We start from the raw sequence: 17,046 nt of genomic DNA, 5'->3' as shown, positions 1-17,046 counted from the left end.
AAATCTAATATGAAATATTTTGTAAACATCTTGTTAATAGTAAACAATTTATGTTACAAGCTTATAATTGTGCAATAAAAATACTATATATATGGCAGTGTGAAATATGTGAAGCCTTTTATGTAGGTAAGAACAATTGTAAGCTAAAGGAAAGTACAGTTATGTACACTTACCATAAATATAGATGTTCCAGTGTATTCACTGTTGCAGTCATTGCATTTGGGTAATCTGCTGGCAGGTTGCCCTCAGTCTGCCTGATTAACAAAGTCTTGGGTCCTGCATCGGTTGCTGTCCCTTCTTCCATGACATCAGGTCGTCAGGGGTATAAAACATGCAGCAGACGCCATTACATCAGTTTTTCCTTGCGCCAGATGTCAGGTGCCCCCCGAATGGGGAACAAATAAAATGAAAAACACAAAAATATACCTCCAACCAAAAGCAAATACACCAAAAAGGCTTTTTAAGCATAGTAAAAGAAAGTAGAGGTATAGAGACAGAGAAAAACAGGAGGCTGGGGGGAGGGTAACCAGGACTGCAACAGTGAATACACTCGAACATCTACATTTATGGTAAGTGTACACAACTGTACAATGTTCTTCGTGTTTCACTGTTGCAGTCATTACATTTGGATAGATTCCAAAGCTATGGTTGGGAGGAGGAATTTATACAGCATTAGAACCAGCTATAAGGCCTTGCACGACAGCAGTGGCAAAGCCAGCTCTGGATTTTGAGAAAATTGGTAAATGATAATGTTTGGTGAAAGTATGTACAGAACTCCAGGTTAGCAGCTTCTAGAATATCCCTGGTAGGAACACCTCTGAGAAAGGCTGCAGAAGTACATGCAGCCCTGGTGGAATGAGATCTGATCCCCTCGGGGATAGGTTTTCCATGGTGCTTACAGCAGAAAAGAATGCAATGGCTTATCCATTTAGAAATGGTTTGTTTTGAAATAGCCTTCCCCTCTGCCCCAGCAGCAAATGCTACTAGTAATTGTTCAGATTTTCTTTGAAATTTAGTGCTGTCCAAGTAGAATCTAAGTTGTCTGTGCATGTCCAAGGAATGTAGAATCCGTTCCCCTTTGTTCTGAGGGTTGGGATAGAAGGTTGGCAAATGAATGGACTGATTAAGAGCCACACTGGAAATCACCTTGGGCATGAAGGATGGATTTGGTCCTCAGAGACACCCTGTCCGCATGAAAGATGATGAAAGGCTCCACTGCCATAAGTGCCTGTAATTCAGATATCCTTCTAGCTGAAGTGATTGCTAAAAGGAAGGCTGTTTTCCAAGAAAGAAATTTTAAGTCTGCTGTAGCAGCTGGCTCGAAAGGAGGTAAAATGAGCTTCTCCAAAACAAAGTTAAGGTCCCAGGCAGGGGTAGGAGCTCTCCTGGGTGGTCTCAAGTTCTTTGCCCCTCTGAGATACTGCTTTAGCAGGGAATGAGAAAAGAGGGGAGGTTCTGTGTTATAGTGAGCTGAAATAGCTGAAGTGTGGATTTTAACAGAGGAAAAAGACAGGCCCTTGTGAAGCATCTCAGTTAAGTATTGCAAAATTTGAGGTAAACTGGGTGCTGCTGTGCTCATCCCTAAAGATTGGTTCCAGGCACAGAATCTTTTACATTTGTCAGCATAAGATTTTCTAGTACTATGTGTCTTCTCGCCTCCAAGATGACATCCATCACAGGTTTGCTGAGGGATGCTAAGGGTGAATTTAAGTGATTAGCAAGCTGCAAGTTTCAATGTTGGGAACTGAGGGTGCAGAATTTGGTTCTCCTGCTGAGACAGCAAGGAAGGTGTCTGAGGCAGGTGCCGCAAGAGTGGGTACCAGTGTTGGCGTGGCCAGTCTAGAGCAATCAAAATCATTATTGGTTTGTCCTGTTTGACTTTTAGCAGAACTTTGGAGAGCAGAGGCAGAGGAGGGAAAGGCATAGACTGATAGGTTTTTCCAGCTGAAAGGCAGAGCATCCACTTTCCAGGCTTTTTTGTGGGGAGTCCTTGTGCAAAATTTGTCCAACTGGTAGTTCAGAGGGGAGGCAAATGGATCTATGTCTGGGATCCCCCATTTGCTTGTCAACATATTGAAACTCCGTGGTTCCAGTTTCCACTCGTGTGGGTCCATGAGATTTCTGCTTAGTCCGTCTGCCAGTGTATTCAATTTTCCTGGCAAGAATTGAGCTTATAGATGCACTTGGTAGCTCAAGGCCATGTTCCACAATGCCATGGCTAGTCTGCAGAGGAGGTAGGAATGTGTATCCCCCTGCTTGTTTATGTGCCACATAACCATGGAGTTGCCCGTCTTTACCATTAGTTGTCCTGCAAGAATGTTATCCTTGAAGGCTGTCAGAGCATTCTGTACAGCTAACATTTCTTTTTGATTGATATGTAGGTGCATTTGATTTGGGTTCCATTTGCCATGAATGCACTTCCCTGCCAGGTGAGCCACCCATGCATAGTCTGATGCATCTGTAGTCAGGGTTTGGGCGGCAGGGGGTAGTGTGAATGGCAGTCCCTTATTTTGGTGGCAGGCCTCTGCCCACCATAGAAATTCCAGGCGTAGGCAAGGTATGATAGGAATCATTGTTTCCAGGCTGTGACAATGTTGACTCCATATACCTTTTAAGTACCACTGAAGTTCCCTCATATGCAGTCTTGCATATGGAATTAGAAGAATGCAGGAGGCCATGAACCGCAAGGCTTGCAGTACTTGTCTTGCAGATAAGCAGGGTTTTTGTGGCCACTTGTTTGAAGTTAGTTACCAAATGAATTTGCTTGTCTGGCGTGAGGAAAGCCATTTGGGCAGTTGTATTCAAGCTTCCACCCAGGAATGTAATCTGCTGAGAGGGTACCAGTTGTGATTTCTTTTCGTTTATGGTGTACCCCAGACAAGTTAGAACCCTTTTTACAAACGCCAAATGATTTAGAAGAATGGCCTGGTTTTCTGCCTGAATTAGACAATCGTCCAGGTATGGATATATTTGAATATTTCTTTGAGTGCAAAATGCATTTACTGGAGCCAGGCACTTTGTGAATACCCTGGGCGTAGCAGAGAAGCCAAAGGGCAGTGCAGAGAACTGATAATGCAAGTAGCCTGCTTTGAAGCGTAGGTATCTTCTGCAAGATTCTCTGACTGGGATATGCAGGTAAGCTTCTTTTAAATCTAGAGTTGTCAACCAGCCATCTTTGCCTAGCATAGGAAGTAATTGGTGAAGAGTCAGCATCTTGAATTTTGGAATGTCCAGAAAGGTGTTTAGAGTAGACAGGTCCAGAATTGGACGCCATGATTTGTCTTTTCTGGGTACCAGGAAAAGCTTAGAATAGAAACATTGTCCCTTTTCCTCTTCTGGTACCAGTTGAATAGCTCCCATGTTTAAGAGGGAAAGTACTTGTTTTTGAGCCTTTGCCCACTGATTTGGGGGGAGGTCTGGAGACCCGTTTGGCATTGGCAACATGTGGAAATGAAATCTGTATCCCTGGGACACTATATTTAAAACCCATCTGTCCTGCGTTATGAGTTCCCAGTTTTTTGCATGAAGAGCAATCTTTCCTCCCAAAGGGGCGGGTAAAAGGTAAGTACTTGGTAATTTTAAAGGAAAGTCATTGAGACAGTTTACCATAGGGGGGTGTCTTGTTATTTTCAGATTTGGAAGTGGAGGCCTCCAATTGCTTAGTTCTGAGAGTCCCTTGGGATTGAAACCTGGTGCTTTTGGTGTGTCTGGGTTTGGCTTGAGAGGATCTGGAAGGAGCTGGAAAGGACCAATTCTTAGTAGGCCAGTGCCTACTAAATCTTGGAGGTTGCACTTGTAAGAAATCTTTTACAGTTTGCATAGATTTAGCTTTATCTTCCATCTTTTTTAGAACTTCTTCAGCCTTATTGCCAAACAGGCGGTCCTGATTTAAAGGAGCATCCAACAATTTTGCTTTAACATGACTAGGCAGAGATTGCTCCAAGCATGCCTTCTAAGCACAGACCCAGTAACAGCAGCCCTGCAAGAGGCCTCAAGAATCAAAAGAACGTTGCAAAGTATGTTTTCCAACTTGTTCAACAGAATGCAATAAATCCTGTAAATCTTTATTTTCCACACAGTCAGAAAATATTTATTTATTTATTTTACGTTTGTTAACCAGGAAATTACGACTGGATCAGGTCCATTTTCAGCGGCGGCCTGGGGAGAAAAGCTCCAACATCAAGTTATACAAATACAGTACATCCAGCATAATACACAAAACAGGTTACATCATGTATGCTGTGCATAGTAATATAACAAGAAATTAATAAAAACACTCCAGGTAAAAGAAAATATTGAACATGGGTAAAAAGACAATGTCAGTTATACATTGGTAAGAGAAAAAAATATATCAAGTAAGATTCTACAGTTAAAAGTACCCTTTCAGATGACCAAGCCTACAGGCGATCAGAGAGGAATTTAGGGAGTTAATAGTAGTATGGGTAGGGTTATGTGATACAAGGGCATAACCAGGTACTAAGAAGGTGCGATTTGAGGAAGTTTTTGAATATGGATGTGGAGGGAATAGTGGACACGGATAGGGTTTAAGCAGTCCAATAATATGCTGTTAATATTTTAACATATGAAATCGGCAGTTTAAAGCCCTGATTGCCAAGGCTGCAGAAGTATAAACCTTTTTACCCCATCTATCCAGCACCCTGGAGTCTCTATCAGAAGGGGTAGGATTTTTAGCAGAAGAGGCCTTAATGCCCTTGGGACCCTGAGAAAAGGTTTCTGGATCCGCAACAGGACTTTTGAAAAGTAACTTGTGGGACTCAGGAACCCTGTAGTATCTGTCAGGTTTACTAGGAGCTGAAGGCAGGGAATCAGGGGCCATACTGGATTCCAAAAATGCATCAACAATGTCTAGAACAGGAGGTATAGCCAAAGGCCTATGTTGAGTTAGTAGAAGGAAATTCCTAAGCCTCTTTTTTGAATCAGAAAATTCCTGACTTTCCCAGTGGAAATGCTCCCTTAAGGTATGTAAAGTTTCCTCAAAAGAAAAGTCCTCAGCGGGGGAAGCAGAAGGAATGGAATCCTCTGCATCAGAATCCTCATAAGTAGGTATGGACAAATCCAGGTCATTAGAAAAATCAGAAGAAACAGAGTCCTGATCAGAAGATTCATAGTCAAGCTCAGCCCTAGGCCTCTTAGAAGGGGGGGGGGGTTTGACTACCCCTGATTAGAGTAATAAGATCTTCAGCCAGTTTGATCATTTGTTTTTTTAGGCATAAGGGCCTGGACATGCGGCCTGGGCGTCATTTTTTTAGACACAGATCGAGATTTAGGCCTTAATATAGACGGTAGAGTCGGTTTAATATGCAAGTCTGTAGGCCTGAAGCCTACAGAAGCAGGTGCCTGCACAGCGGCTCCGGACCCATCCAAGGTAGAGACATCCATGGGTTCCATAGGTGAAGTATCTCGCAGCATACTGGACTCTGAATGGGTCTCAGTAGAGGCCTGCGAGTCAGAAGTAGTGGGTATCAGGGGCTGCGAAAGCACCTCACTGAGTGCCGGCGAACTTGCGACTGGCTTAGGAGAAGCATTGTCGACAGGTTTGGACTTCGACGGCCTGTCTCTGTCTTTATCTTTGCATTTTTTCGGAATCCCGGTAGCCAGATGGCTAACCAACGTCATTTCTGGATAATGAAACCGAGAACCGAAATATTTAGAGGCAAAAATGTACAGACTATGGATAGTGCGCTGATTAAATAAAGCACAAAACCGACAGCATGTACATCATGGTCAGGGCCTAGGCAAGGAATACAGTACAAATGAAAATCTTTATGAGGTATTTGCTTTCCACAAGTAATGCAATTATTAACTTTTACTGACATCGGTAAGGAGCAAGAAAAAGTTTCCCCAATGGGGTACTTAGCTTTAAGTTGAAGATTTTGGTTTTGAAACTCAAAAATGAAAATTTCAGGAGTCGGCTGACTGGTACTTGCGAACTGCTTCTGCTTCGGGCACGGCATGAAAGACTGACATAATGGTGTCGGCTGCATGTTGTATACCCCTGACGACCTGACGTCATGGAAGAAGGGACAGCAACCGACAGAGGACCCAAGACTTTGTTAATCAGGCCGACTGAGGGCAACCTGCCAGCAGATTACCCAAATGTAATGACTGCAACAGTGAAACACGAAGAACATCGTATAGGTGATAATTTGTCACATGCCAGGAAGCACGTAGAAACCACTGCACTTTATAAGCATATGAAAAACTAATGAGACACATTCTTTTAGATTTATGGTTTTACAAGTCACTGAAAAGAATTGTGAAGACTGGTAGAGAAGGGTGAAGGCTGTCAACCTAGCCAAATAGAATTTTATAGAAAATTCTATAATTTGTAAATATAAATGTAAACTACAGGCTTGTTGTTTTAAATGAAAAGAAATGCTGTTACAAAAATGTGACAACAGTGCTCTCTACTGACCCAGTAAAAGCATGTGGTGACCCTTTCAAGGGAACAGTGTTACCAAATAGTCTAGATGAAGAAATTCTTTCTATTGTTTTAACAAGAGTTAAATTGCTGGACTTAAACATGCAAATGTATTTTTATTGCTCTGTTCCTGACCAGCTGTAAGATAACAAAAGGGAGAGGTTAAGAATATAAATGTAGTTAATGTGTCAGCCTGGGAAACCCAGGAAGTGTAAAAAGATGATGTAATGTTTTATCAGAACTGCAATAGCAATTTAAACAGTGAGAACCAGAGATTAATCATTTTTTGTCCGACTAACTCAGCACTGCCTTGCTCTATGCAAGCAAGTTATCTTAGAAGTAGGTTTTCTTGTAGAAATAACTAGGACTATAAAGATTAGACTAAGTGTTTTTCTGTTATGTTAGAACTGTACTACGTAATTATTTTAAGTTTCTGTGTGATCTCTGAACTCTTGAATAGCACTGTGGTGTAGCAGTACTGTCTTATGTTTTTAGTATTTATTATTAAATATTTTTAAACCATTTTCAACTGTGGCCGGTTTATGTAGAGATAATTAAGCTCTAGAGTACACTGCAAGCTTATAAGTGATCCTGTAATAAGCCTTGATTGCTTAGTTACAATACTATTGGAGAATATTGCACAGTAGTAATTGGACACCCTTTTAAGGGCCTTTGAGTAGCTGATAATTATTAGCTGGTGGTGGCAGTAATGGCTACCGTATAGTCTGGGTATAGGGGCACAGCCGGAGAGTCTGTGTCGGCCTTTCCCAGGAGTGTCTGTGAAGTTGTATAAATACTTATTGCAAAGTGTGTGTGCCAGCTACTTGGGCAGGGACACAAAGCACTGGTTGGACAGAGAGGGTACCGGAGGTTAGCTTGCCAGCTAGGCTGAGATCTGGACCATATAGCTGTGCCAGTGGGGAATCTTATTGGGGATCTGGAGAGCAAGGAAGCAACCCGACCCAGACGGACTGTGATCTCTGTGTGCACTTAAGGGAAATTGTACTTTACTGTGTATATTTGTTATCCTTTCCTCTTATATGAGATGCTCTTCTCTGGTGTTAGTGGTGAGGATTGAGGCTCCTTGATTGCTGGGCCAGGGCACAGCCATCACACAGACAGGAGGGGCAGATATAGTCAATATCACAAGAAAAGATGAATTTAAATTGATTGTTAGGTTTAGGGCTCATAAATATCCACATTTAAATGGCATAGTTAGTATTAAACCTATACTAAGGGAATGATATCGACTTAAATATAGGGTGTAATACTAATTTAAGAAATTCATTGTGAAGATTTATAATAAGCATTTGATTTGTTAATTGAGATCTTTTGTGAAGTATTTTGTTGCCTGATTAAGCACTGAATGCAAAAGTATAGACTAGCGTTAAAAAATTACATTTTACTCTTCAAGTGGTACTGGATATCTTTACTTTTGTAATTGTGAATATGCTGTACAAGTAGTTGCTTCCCAAGCAGCCTTAGTACTTTAATGCATTTATTATAATAGTGAACAATTTTGTATATTTATTTAAAGGTAGCCAGTGCATTTTTTCTTATGGGAAAAAGTTAATATTTACTTAAAGCACACAAGCTGATATTCACTTTTTCACATCTAGGAAGTGAACAGAAGAAAAGAAAAGAACAGAAAGCAATCATTTTAAATGGGAACATGGACTCGAATATGTGCTTTAGTATGGATAACCTTGACTGTAGAATAGGTAATGTCACTGGGTGCACCTGTTGATTTGAACCAACTGCTCCTACCTCAAGGGGTAAGCTTCCTTTTTGGAAGAAGAGAGGTTCAGAAAACCTATATTTTGTTTGCTTGTATTTTAATTAAAGCAAACAAAGTCTTGAAAATGCGGCAGTTTCAAATGGAGATGAGAAGAGGCAATTATCTAAAAGATTAGTCTGACAAGCATTTGTGCATGTTTGCAAGCCAAATGTTGGAATATAAATTCAAAGGAACTATTTCGTATAATAGTTGGAAGCAATAGCTTTTTATCATAATGGTTACTGAATGAATATAAACATGGAATACAAATGGCTTTACAGGTACAGACAAAAAGCAAAGAAAATTGTTTTATATTAAGAAATATAGGGTGCAAATAGCAATGCAACAGGAGACATTTGGATAAAAAAACTCACCATAATGTTCCATCTGAGTAGTTGTACTTCATTTGTCTCCACATCGGGTCTGACACGGCCGCATTTTCCAGTTATGGATCAGAGCTCCAGACTCCTCCCTTACCGATAATGCCCCCCATCTCCCTTCTCATAGAGTTGGTTGCGCAAGAGGTATCGTATACCTGACCCAATATCACCTTATCATAATCTCCATGACACTCCCAGGCTTGGACAGAGTCAAGGGCCACACACTTATGTAAAACTAGATACAGACTGCTTCCATGATAAAGTCGGGGGGGGGGGGTTTGAAGACAAATGAAGTACAACTACTCAGATGGAACGTTATGATGAGTACATAACTTCCTTAACTAAAGTAGTTCACTTCATTTGGTCTTCATCCTGTAGGACAGAGTTCCAGCTACCATAGATTCCTGGGTGGCCCTCACGGAAGGATATTCCGGAGCATCGCAGAGCCAAAGGATGCTCTGTTCCAAGACACAATATCCAGCTTGTAATGAGAAATAGGTTCATAGGTAAGTACTAGGCTATCTGCCCAAGGGCATTTATAAGCCTAGCCACAATGTGTTGGCTTTCGCCACCCCCTTAGATTACTTCCCTGTGCCTCTGTCCAGCACAGCCATTAGTTCCCTGCACCACTTTCCAGCAGAACCACTGCAGTGATCCCGGGGTAAATTTTCTGTTTCCCATCCACCCGTCAAGGTTTCTCTTGGAGTGTTAGTGAGGGGCTCTGCCTGATGTATATTGGAATCTTGTTCCAAAGCATGGGGAATCTCTGGGATAGGAATCTATCCCTCCAGCATGTCCTATTTATCGTTGTGGTGAGGTTTATAACTCTAGAGTGTGTGGCTCTCCAGGATTTGTTTTTTTTTTTTTTAGGTGGAGCATGTCCATCAATTCTGGGTTGGACATGGCCTTGTATGTCAGGCAGAGATCACTTCGGAGTAAGCAGTATGCAACAGAGTACAGCTGGAGTTTCTTGAGTCAGGCTGTATAAGGCATCTGTTTGAGGCCAGTAACTGTCTGGGTGAGGTACTTTTCTGGTCTTTCCAGCTGTTGCAGGTGTCTTGTAAGGTATATCCCAAATGGGGTGTTGCATTCTATGATGTGTCTAATGAGTGATGAGTAGAGAGGCACAATAACCTCTTTTGTTCTAGATGCAAACCCTTTTGTGATTAGGTGGACCACATAGAAGGATTTTCTAACCACCTTGGCAATATGATTATCAAAGGAGGGATTACTATCTACTTGGGTCCCCAGATCCCTTACTACATTTTCTGTGTTTAGGGGACTACCACCTATGTGGTAGTTTGCAGGTACTTTGTTTTTTTCCAAAGGGGATGACTACGCACTTTTTGGCATTTAGCTTGAGGTCATGATTTTGACACCAGGTATCCGTCTCAGTGAGACCCATCTGGAGGGTGTCTGTATAAGCCGGAGAATCAATTATGGCCCCTAGTTTGCAGTCATCTGCAAACTTGGTCAGCCATAGTCTTCCTATGCTTGCCTGAACCTTTGAGAAGTATATACCGAACAGGAGGGGTCCTACGACTGAGCCCTGGGGGACGCCACTTGTAACTGGTTTAGAGTCAGACGTACAAGCCTGCAACTCTCACCATGTGGGTTCTATCCATGAGCCAGTTGACAACCCATCTGGTGATGTAGGGGTTTTTGTTCAAGCTGGTGGGCTTGTCTATAATACTAGAATGGGGAATGGTGTCGATAGCCTTTGCGAGGTCTAGGTAGGCTGCGTGGACCTCCTTTCCCTCGTCTAATGCCTTGGTAACAGTCTCAAAGAAGTCCACCAAGTTTAGGAAGCATGATCTGCCCTTAAAGCCAAACTGGGTAGGTTCCAAGGTTTGGAGGTTCCCAATGTCTCTGTTAATGAGTTCCATGATGATACGTTCCATAGCCTTGCAGACCAGGCTAAGCAGACTTATAGGGCGATAGTTCCTGGGGTCCGTTGTGGCTCCACCTTTGTGGAGCGGGATAACTACTGCTGTGCATCACTCGGGGGTACGTAGCCTGTAGAGAGGCTGAGTTTGAAAAGTGTGTTTAGCTGAGGGGTTAGTTCATTTTGGAGCTCTTGTAAGACAAAGCCTGGGACACAGTCCGGTTCCACTGAAGCTGTGTTTTTGGCTTTGGATAGGGCTGTTTTAACCTGTGTGTTGGTGACTGGCAGGGCCCTACATTCTTCTGGTATGGTTATGGGCCCTTTAGGGGTGAGAGGGGGGGGGTGAAGTTTGCACTAAACCTGTCTGCCAGAATGTTGGCAATATCAGTCGGTTCAGTGTATTTTGTGCCATTCCGCATGAACTCAGAGCAGATCTGAGAGTTTCCACTTAGGTTCTTGACATAGCTAAAGAACGCTTTGTGGTTATCTTTGGAGTCATTGGCAATTTATCTTTCGAAACTAGCCTTAGATGATTTAATGAGGGATCATAGTTTCTTGCTGATACTGATCAGGGATGACTTTCCTTCTTGGGATTTTACTCTTTTCTGTACTAGTTTCCTCCTTTTGTTGTATAGCTCGTTTATGGCAGGAATCCACCAGACTGGTTTCCTTTTCTTGGAGGAGTAAGTCTTGGTTTTACCTGGGATAGCACGATCCATGCATTCCTGCAGATGCTCATACGGTGCCTTTGTAAAGGTTTCAGCAGCTTGGAATGCATTGTCCTTTAGCATGGGAGCTGTGAACCTTTCCACCTCTGTCTCAAGTAATGTGAAGTTTGCTTTTGAAAAGTTTTTCATGGTGGATCTTCTTCGTGTTTCACTGTTGCAGTCATTACATTTGGGCAATCTGCTGGCAGGTTGCCCTCAGTCGGCCTAAACAAAGTCTTGGGTCCTGCATCGGTTGCGGTCTCCTCTTCCATGACGTCAGGGGTATAAAACATGCAGCCGACATCATTTTATTTAGTCTTTCTTGCCGCGTGGTGCCCGAAGCAGAAGCAGTTCGCAAGTGCCGGTCGGCCAACTCCTGAAATTTTCATATTCGAGTTTCAGAACCAAAGCTTTCAAACTAAAGCCAAGTACCCCGTTGGGGAAACTTTTTCTTGCTCCTTACCGATGTCAGTAAAAGTTAATAATTGCATTACTTGTGAGAAGCAAATACCTCATAAGGATTTTCATTTGTACTGTATTCCTTGCCTAGGTCCAGATCACAACGTGCCTTGCTGTCGGTTTTATGCTAGATTTAACCAACACATTATTAAGCTTCGGTATATTTTTGCTTCTAAATATTTTCGTTCAAGATTTAATTATCCTGAAATGTCGGTTAGCAATCCAACTACCGGAGTTCACAAAAAATGCAAAGAAATAGACATCGACAGACCATCGATGTCCAAAACCGACGACAAAGCTTCTCCTAAGCCAGTACTCAGTGAGGTGCTTTCGCAGCCCCTGATACCCGCCAACTTTTGAGTCACAGGCCTCTACAGAGAACCATTCAGAGTCCAGTATGCCACGAGATTCTTAAAGTATTGAACCTGCAGATGTCTCTCCCTTAGATGGGTCCGGAGCCGCTGAGCAGGCATCGGCTTCTGAGGGTGTTTTCATGCCTCAACATTTTTATATTAAACCGACGCCAGCAACAAGAACAAGGTCAAAAATAACTTCAATGTCTAAAAAAACGACGCATGAGCCACGTGCTCAGGCATCTATGCCTAAAAAACAGATTATCAAAATGGCGGAGGATTTAATTACTTTGATCAGGGATTCCCAACCACCCCACGCTAAGAGGCATAGGCAAGGCACTGATTATAAATCTTCAGATCAGTTTCCATTTCTTCTGATTCCTCTTCTGATCAGGAATTTTCTATTCCACCCTATGAGGATTCTGATGCAGAGGAATCCATCCCATCTGCATCTCCTCCTGAGGATTACTCTTTTGGAGAGACTCTGCATACTTTAAGGGAACATTTTCAATGGGAAAGTCAGGACTTCTCTGAATCAAAAAAGAGGCTTAGGGATTTCCTTCTTCCTCAGCATAGGCCTTTGGCAATACCTCCTGTATTAGACATTGTTGATGATGTGTTCTCAAAATCAAGCATGGCTCCTGACTCCCTGTCTCCGGTTCCTAGTAAGCCAGAAAGATATTACAGGGTTCCTAACTCCCACAAATTTCTTTTCAAAAATCCTGCTGCTGATCCTGAAACTATTTCTCAGGGTCCCAAGGGTGTAAAGGCCTCTACAGCCAAGAATCCTACCCCTTCTGATAGAGAATCCAGGATGCTGGATAGATTGGGGTAAGAAGGTTTATACGTCTGCAACCTTGGCAATCAGGGCTTTAAACTGCCAGTTTCATATGCGTAAATATCAACAGCATGTTATGGGCTTACTGAAACAGAAAATTATGTTGATTTCTGATTGTGTGGAAAATAAAGAGTTGCATGAATTATTGCATTCAGCAGAACAAGTTGGAAAGCATACTTTGGAATGTGGTTTTGATTCCTTGGAGGCCTCTTGTAGGGCCACCGTTACTGGATCTGTGATTAGAAGGCACACCTGGCTCAAGGAGCAAAATCTGCCTGATCATGTTAAAGCTAAATTGCTGGATGCCCCTTTGCAGCATGATATTCTGTTTGGTAATAAGGCAGAAGAGGTTTTAAAGGAAATGGAAGACAGAGCTAAATCTATGCAAACTGTAAAAGATTTCTTGCAAGTGCAGCCAGCCAGGTTCAGTAGACACTGGCCTACTAAAAATTGGTCCTTTCCTGTGTCCAACAGAGCCACTCAGGGCAAATTCAGGTGCTCAAAAGGCTCCAGATACCAATCACAGGGTTCTTACAGGTCAAAGCAATGGGGTGACTCCACCTCCAAATCTGGAGAAAACAAAGCACAATCCTACAGTAAGCAGTCTCAATGACTTTCCTCTACCATCACCAAGCACTTGTCTTTTGGCAGCCCCCTTGGGGGGAAAACTAGGACTTCACGCACAAAATTGGCAGTTAATTACCCAGGACAAGTGGGTATTAAACATAGTATCCGAGGGGTACAGATTTCATTTCCATACTTTGCCAATTCCAAACAGATGGCTGGATCTGCCATAAAACCAGTGGGCAGAGGCCCAGAAACAATTCATGTCCCTCATGGATATGGGGGCTATTCAACCAGTACCAGAAAAGGAAAAAGGACAAGGTTTTTATTCAAGACTTTTCCTGGTACCCAGAAAAGACAATTCATGGCGTCCAATACTGGACTTATCGATATTGAACACGTTCCTGGACATTCCAAAATTCAAAATGCTGACTTTACAACAGCTACTGCATATGCTAGGCAGGAATGCTTGGTTAGTAACTCTAGACTTAAAGGAGGCATACCTGCATATCCCAATAAGGGAATCATGCAGAAGATACATCCGCTTCAAAGCAGTTTTTTTGCATTACCAATTCTCTGCACTGCCCTTTGGCTTATCTACTGCACCCAGGGTCTTTACAAAGTGCCTGGCACCAGTAATTGCATTCTGCAGACAAAGAAGCATTCAAATTTATCCTTATCTGGATGAATGTCTCATTCAAGCAAAGGACAAGGACACTCTTCTTCAACATCTGGTGTTCATAAAAAGGCTTCTAACATGCCTAGGGTACACCATAACCAAAAAGAAAGCACAATTGGTACCCTCTCAAATAATTACATTCCTGGGTGCAAGCTTGAATACAACTGCCCAGATGGCTTACCTCATGCCAAACAAACAAAGGCAACTGACTACATACTTCAAACAAATGGCAACAAAAACCAAGTTATCTGCAAGACAAATTCTGCAGACTTTGGGGTTCATGGCATCCTGTATTACACTAATTCCATATGCGAGACTGCATATGAGGAAACTTCAATGGTACCTAAAAAGTTTATGGAGTTAACATTGTCACAGTCTGGAAACATGGATTCCTCTCATTCCCTGCCTAAAGGGACTGTCATTCACTCCACCCCCCTGCCACCCAAACCTTAACTACAGACGCATCAGACTATGCTTGGGGGGCCCACCTGGCAGGGAGATGCATTCAGGGCAAATGGAGCCCAAACCAAATGCATCTGCATATCAACCAGAAAGATATGCTAGCTGTTCAGAATGCTCTGACAGCCTTCAAGGACTTACTTCATCCAGGACAACTACTGATAAAGACGGACAACACCACAGTTATGTGGAACATAAACAAGCAGGGGGGTACACATTACTACCCCCTTTGCTGACTAGCCATGGCCTTGTAGAACACAACCTTGACTTACCAAATACATCTTCAAGCTCAATTCTTGCTAGAAAAGCAAAATACTCTGGCAGACGACCTAAGCAGAAATCTTATGTACCTGCATGAATGGAAACTGGATCCACAAATCTTCAGCATGTTAACACAGAAATGGGGGAGCCCAGACACAGATCTATTTGCCTCTCCTTAAAATTATCAGTTGGACAAATTCTGCACAAGAACTCTTCACAAAAAAAAGCATGGAAAGTGGATGCCCTATCCTTCAGCTGGAAAAAACAGTCTATGCCTTCCCCCCTCTGCCTCTACTGTTCCAAGGCCTTACTAAAAGTCAGACAGGAAAAAACAAAAATGATCCTAGTTGCTCAGGACTGGCCTCGTCAGCACTGGATCCCACTTCTAAAGAATATGTCTCAGCTTCCTCCATGGTACTTGCCTCAAATATCTCTACTGTCTCAGCAGAGCTATCAAATTCTGCACACTCGGCTCCAAACTCTGAATCTTGCAGCATGGCTAATCAACTAATTATTCAAACAACACCTCTTAGTAAATCTGTGATGGATGTCATTTTGGAAGCCAGAAGGCCTAGTACTAGAAAATCTTATGCTGATAAATGGAAGAAATTCTGTGCTTGGAACCAAGCACAAGGAACAGACACAGCAAAGCCCAATATTCCTCAGATTTTACAATATTTGACTGAGATGCTTGACAAGGGCTTATCTTTTTCTTCAATAAAAATCCATGCCTCTGCCATCTCGGCTCATTACAACACAGAGCGCCTCCCCTCTTTTCTCATCCTCTGCTTAAACAGTATCTTAGAGGGGCCAAAAATGTATGCCTCCCAGAAGATCACCAACTCCTGCATGGGACCTCAATTTTGTGCTGGAAAAACTCACCCCGCCTCCTTCTGAACCAGTAGCTACCACGGATATAAAATTTCTATCTTGGAAAACAGCTTTTCTCTTGGCAGTCACTTCAGCAAGAAGGGTTTCAGAACTACAGGCTCTCATGGCAGTGGAGCCTTTTATTATATTTTACCGGACAGGGTGTCCCTCAGGACCAATCCTTCTTTTATGCCCAAGGTGGTTTCCAGTGTGGTTTTTAACCAGACCATTCACCTACCAACATTTTACCCAAATCCGCAGAACAAGGGGGAGTGGATTCTGCATTCATTGGATGTACACAGGCAACTAAGATTCTACTTACACAGGACCAAATCTCTAAGAAAGTCTGAGCAACTACTGGTAGCATTTGCTGCAGGGTCAGAGGGGAAGGCTACATCAAAGCAGACTATTTCTAAGTGGATAAGCCACTGCATTCGTTTCTGCTACTTGCACCATGGTAAACCTGTGCCCAAGGGGATCAGATCACATTCCACTAGGGCTGCCTCTACTTCAGCAGCTTTTCTCAGAGGGGTTCCAACCAAAGACATTCTAGAAACTGCTACTTGGAGTTCTGTTCATACCTTCACAAAGCATTATCATTTGCCTCTCTTACCCAAATCCAGGGCAGGCTTTGCCACTGCAGTTCTGCAGGGCCTTATAACTGCTCCTAATGCTAGTTCCAGCCTCCCATCCATAGCTTTGGGATTCTACCCAAATGTAATGACTGCAACAGAGAAACACGAAGAACATAGTACAGATGTGTATACTTACCATAAATGTAGATGTTCGAGTGTATTCACTGTTGAAGTCCGGGTTACGTGCCACCCCCCCCTTTCTATACCTTTTCTTTCCTTCATTATACACAAAAGCCTTTGTGGTGTATTTGCTTTTATATGAAGGTAAAGTTTACGTTTCTAAAACTGCATTTATATATATTTACATTTATATATACATATATATATATATATATATATATATATATATATACATATACACACACACATACTTATATATATATATATATATATATATATATATATTTTTTTTTTGCTCCCCATTTGGGGGGCACCTGACATCTGGGGCAAGAAAAACTGAATACAACGGCGTCGGCTGCATGTTTTATATCCCTGACGACCTGATGTCATGGAAGAGGAGACAGCAACCGACACAGGACCCAAGACTTTGTTATTCAAGCCGACTTGAGGGCAAGCTGCCAGCAGATTACCCAAATGTAACGACTGCAACAGTGAATACACTCGAACATCTACATTTATGGTAAGTGTACACAACTGTACTTTTCCTTGATTGGGGGCGAAATGTGGATATCCAGAGTGATTAGTCTATGGGCTGATCTAACCAGCGAGGTGTTGAC

The 17,046-nt window shown here is 42.5% G+C and overlaps 1 protein-coding gene across 4 annotated transcripts in view; it reads right to left on the bottom strand.

Annotated features, from left to right (window-relative positions):
- CENPQ (centromere protein Q) overlaps positions 1-17,046 on the bottom strand; it is a 1,051,590-nt gene that overhangs the window by 154,620 nt on the left and 879,924 nt on the right. The gene's annotated exons all lie outside the window — the stretch shown is intronic.

Source organism: Protopterus annectens, chromosome 9.part0, assembly GCF_019279795.1.
Source record: "Protopterus annectens isolate FY-2018-M chromosome 9.part0, PAN1.0, whole genome shotgun sequence".
In the NCBI taxonomy this organism is placed as follows: domain Eukaryota; kingdom Metazoa; phylum Chordata; order Ceratodontiformes; family Protopteridae; genus Protopterus; species Protopterus annectens.
The sequence above is the reverse complement of the archived record's forward strand: the minus strand, read 5'-3'. Positions and strand labels throughout refer to the sequence as shown.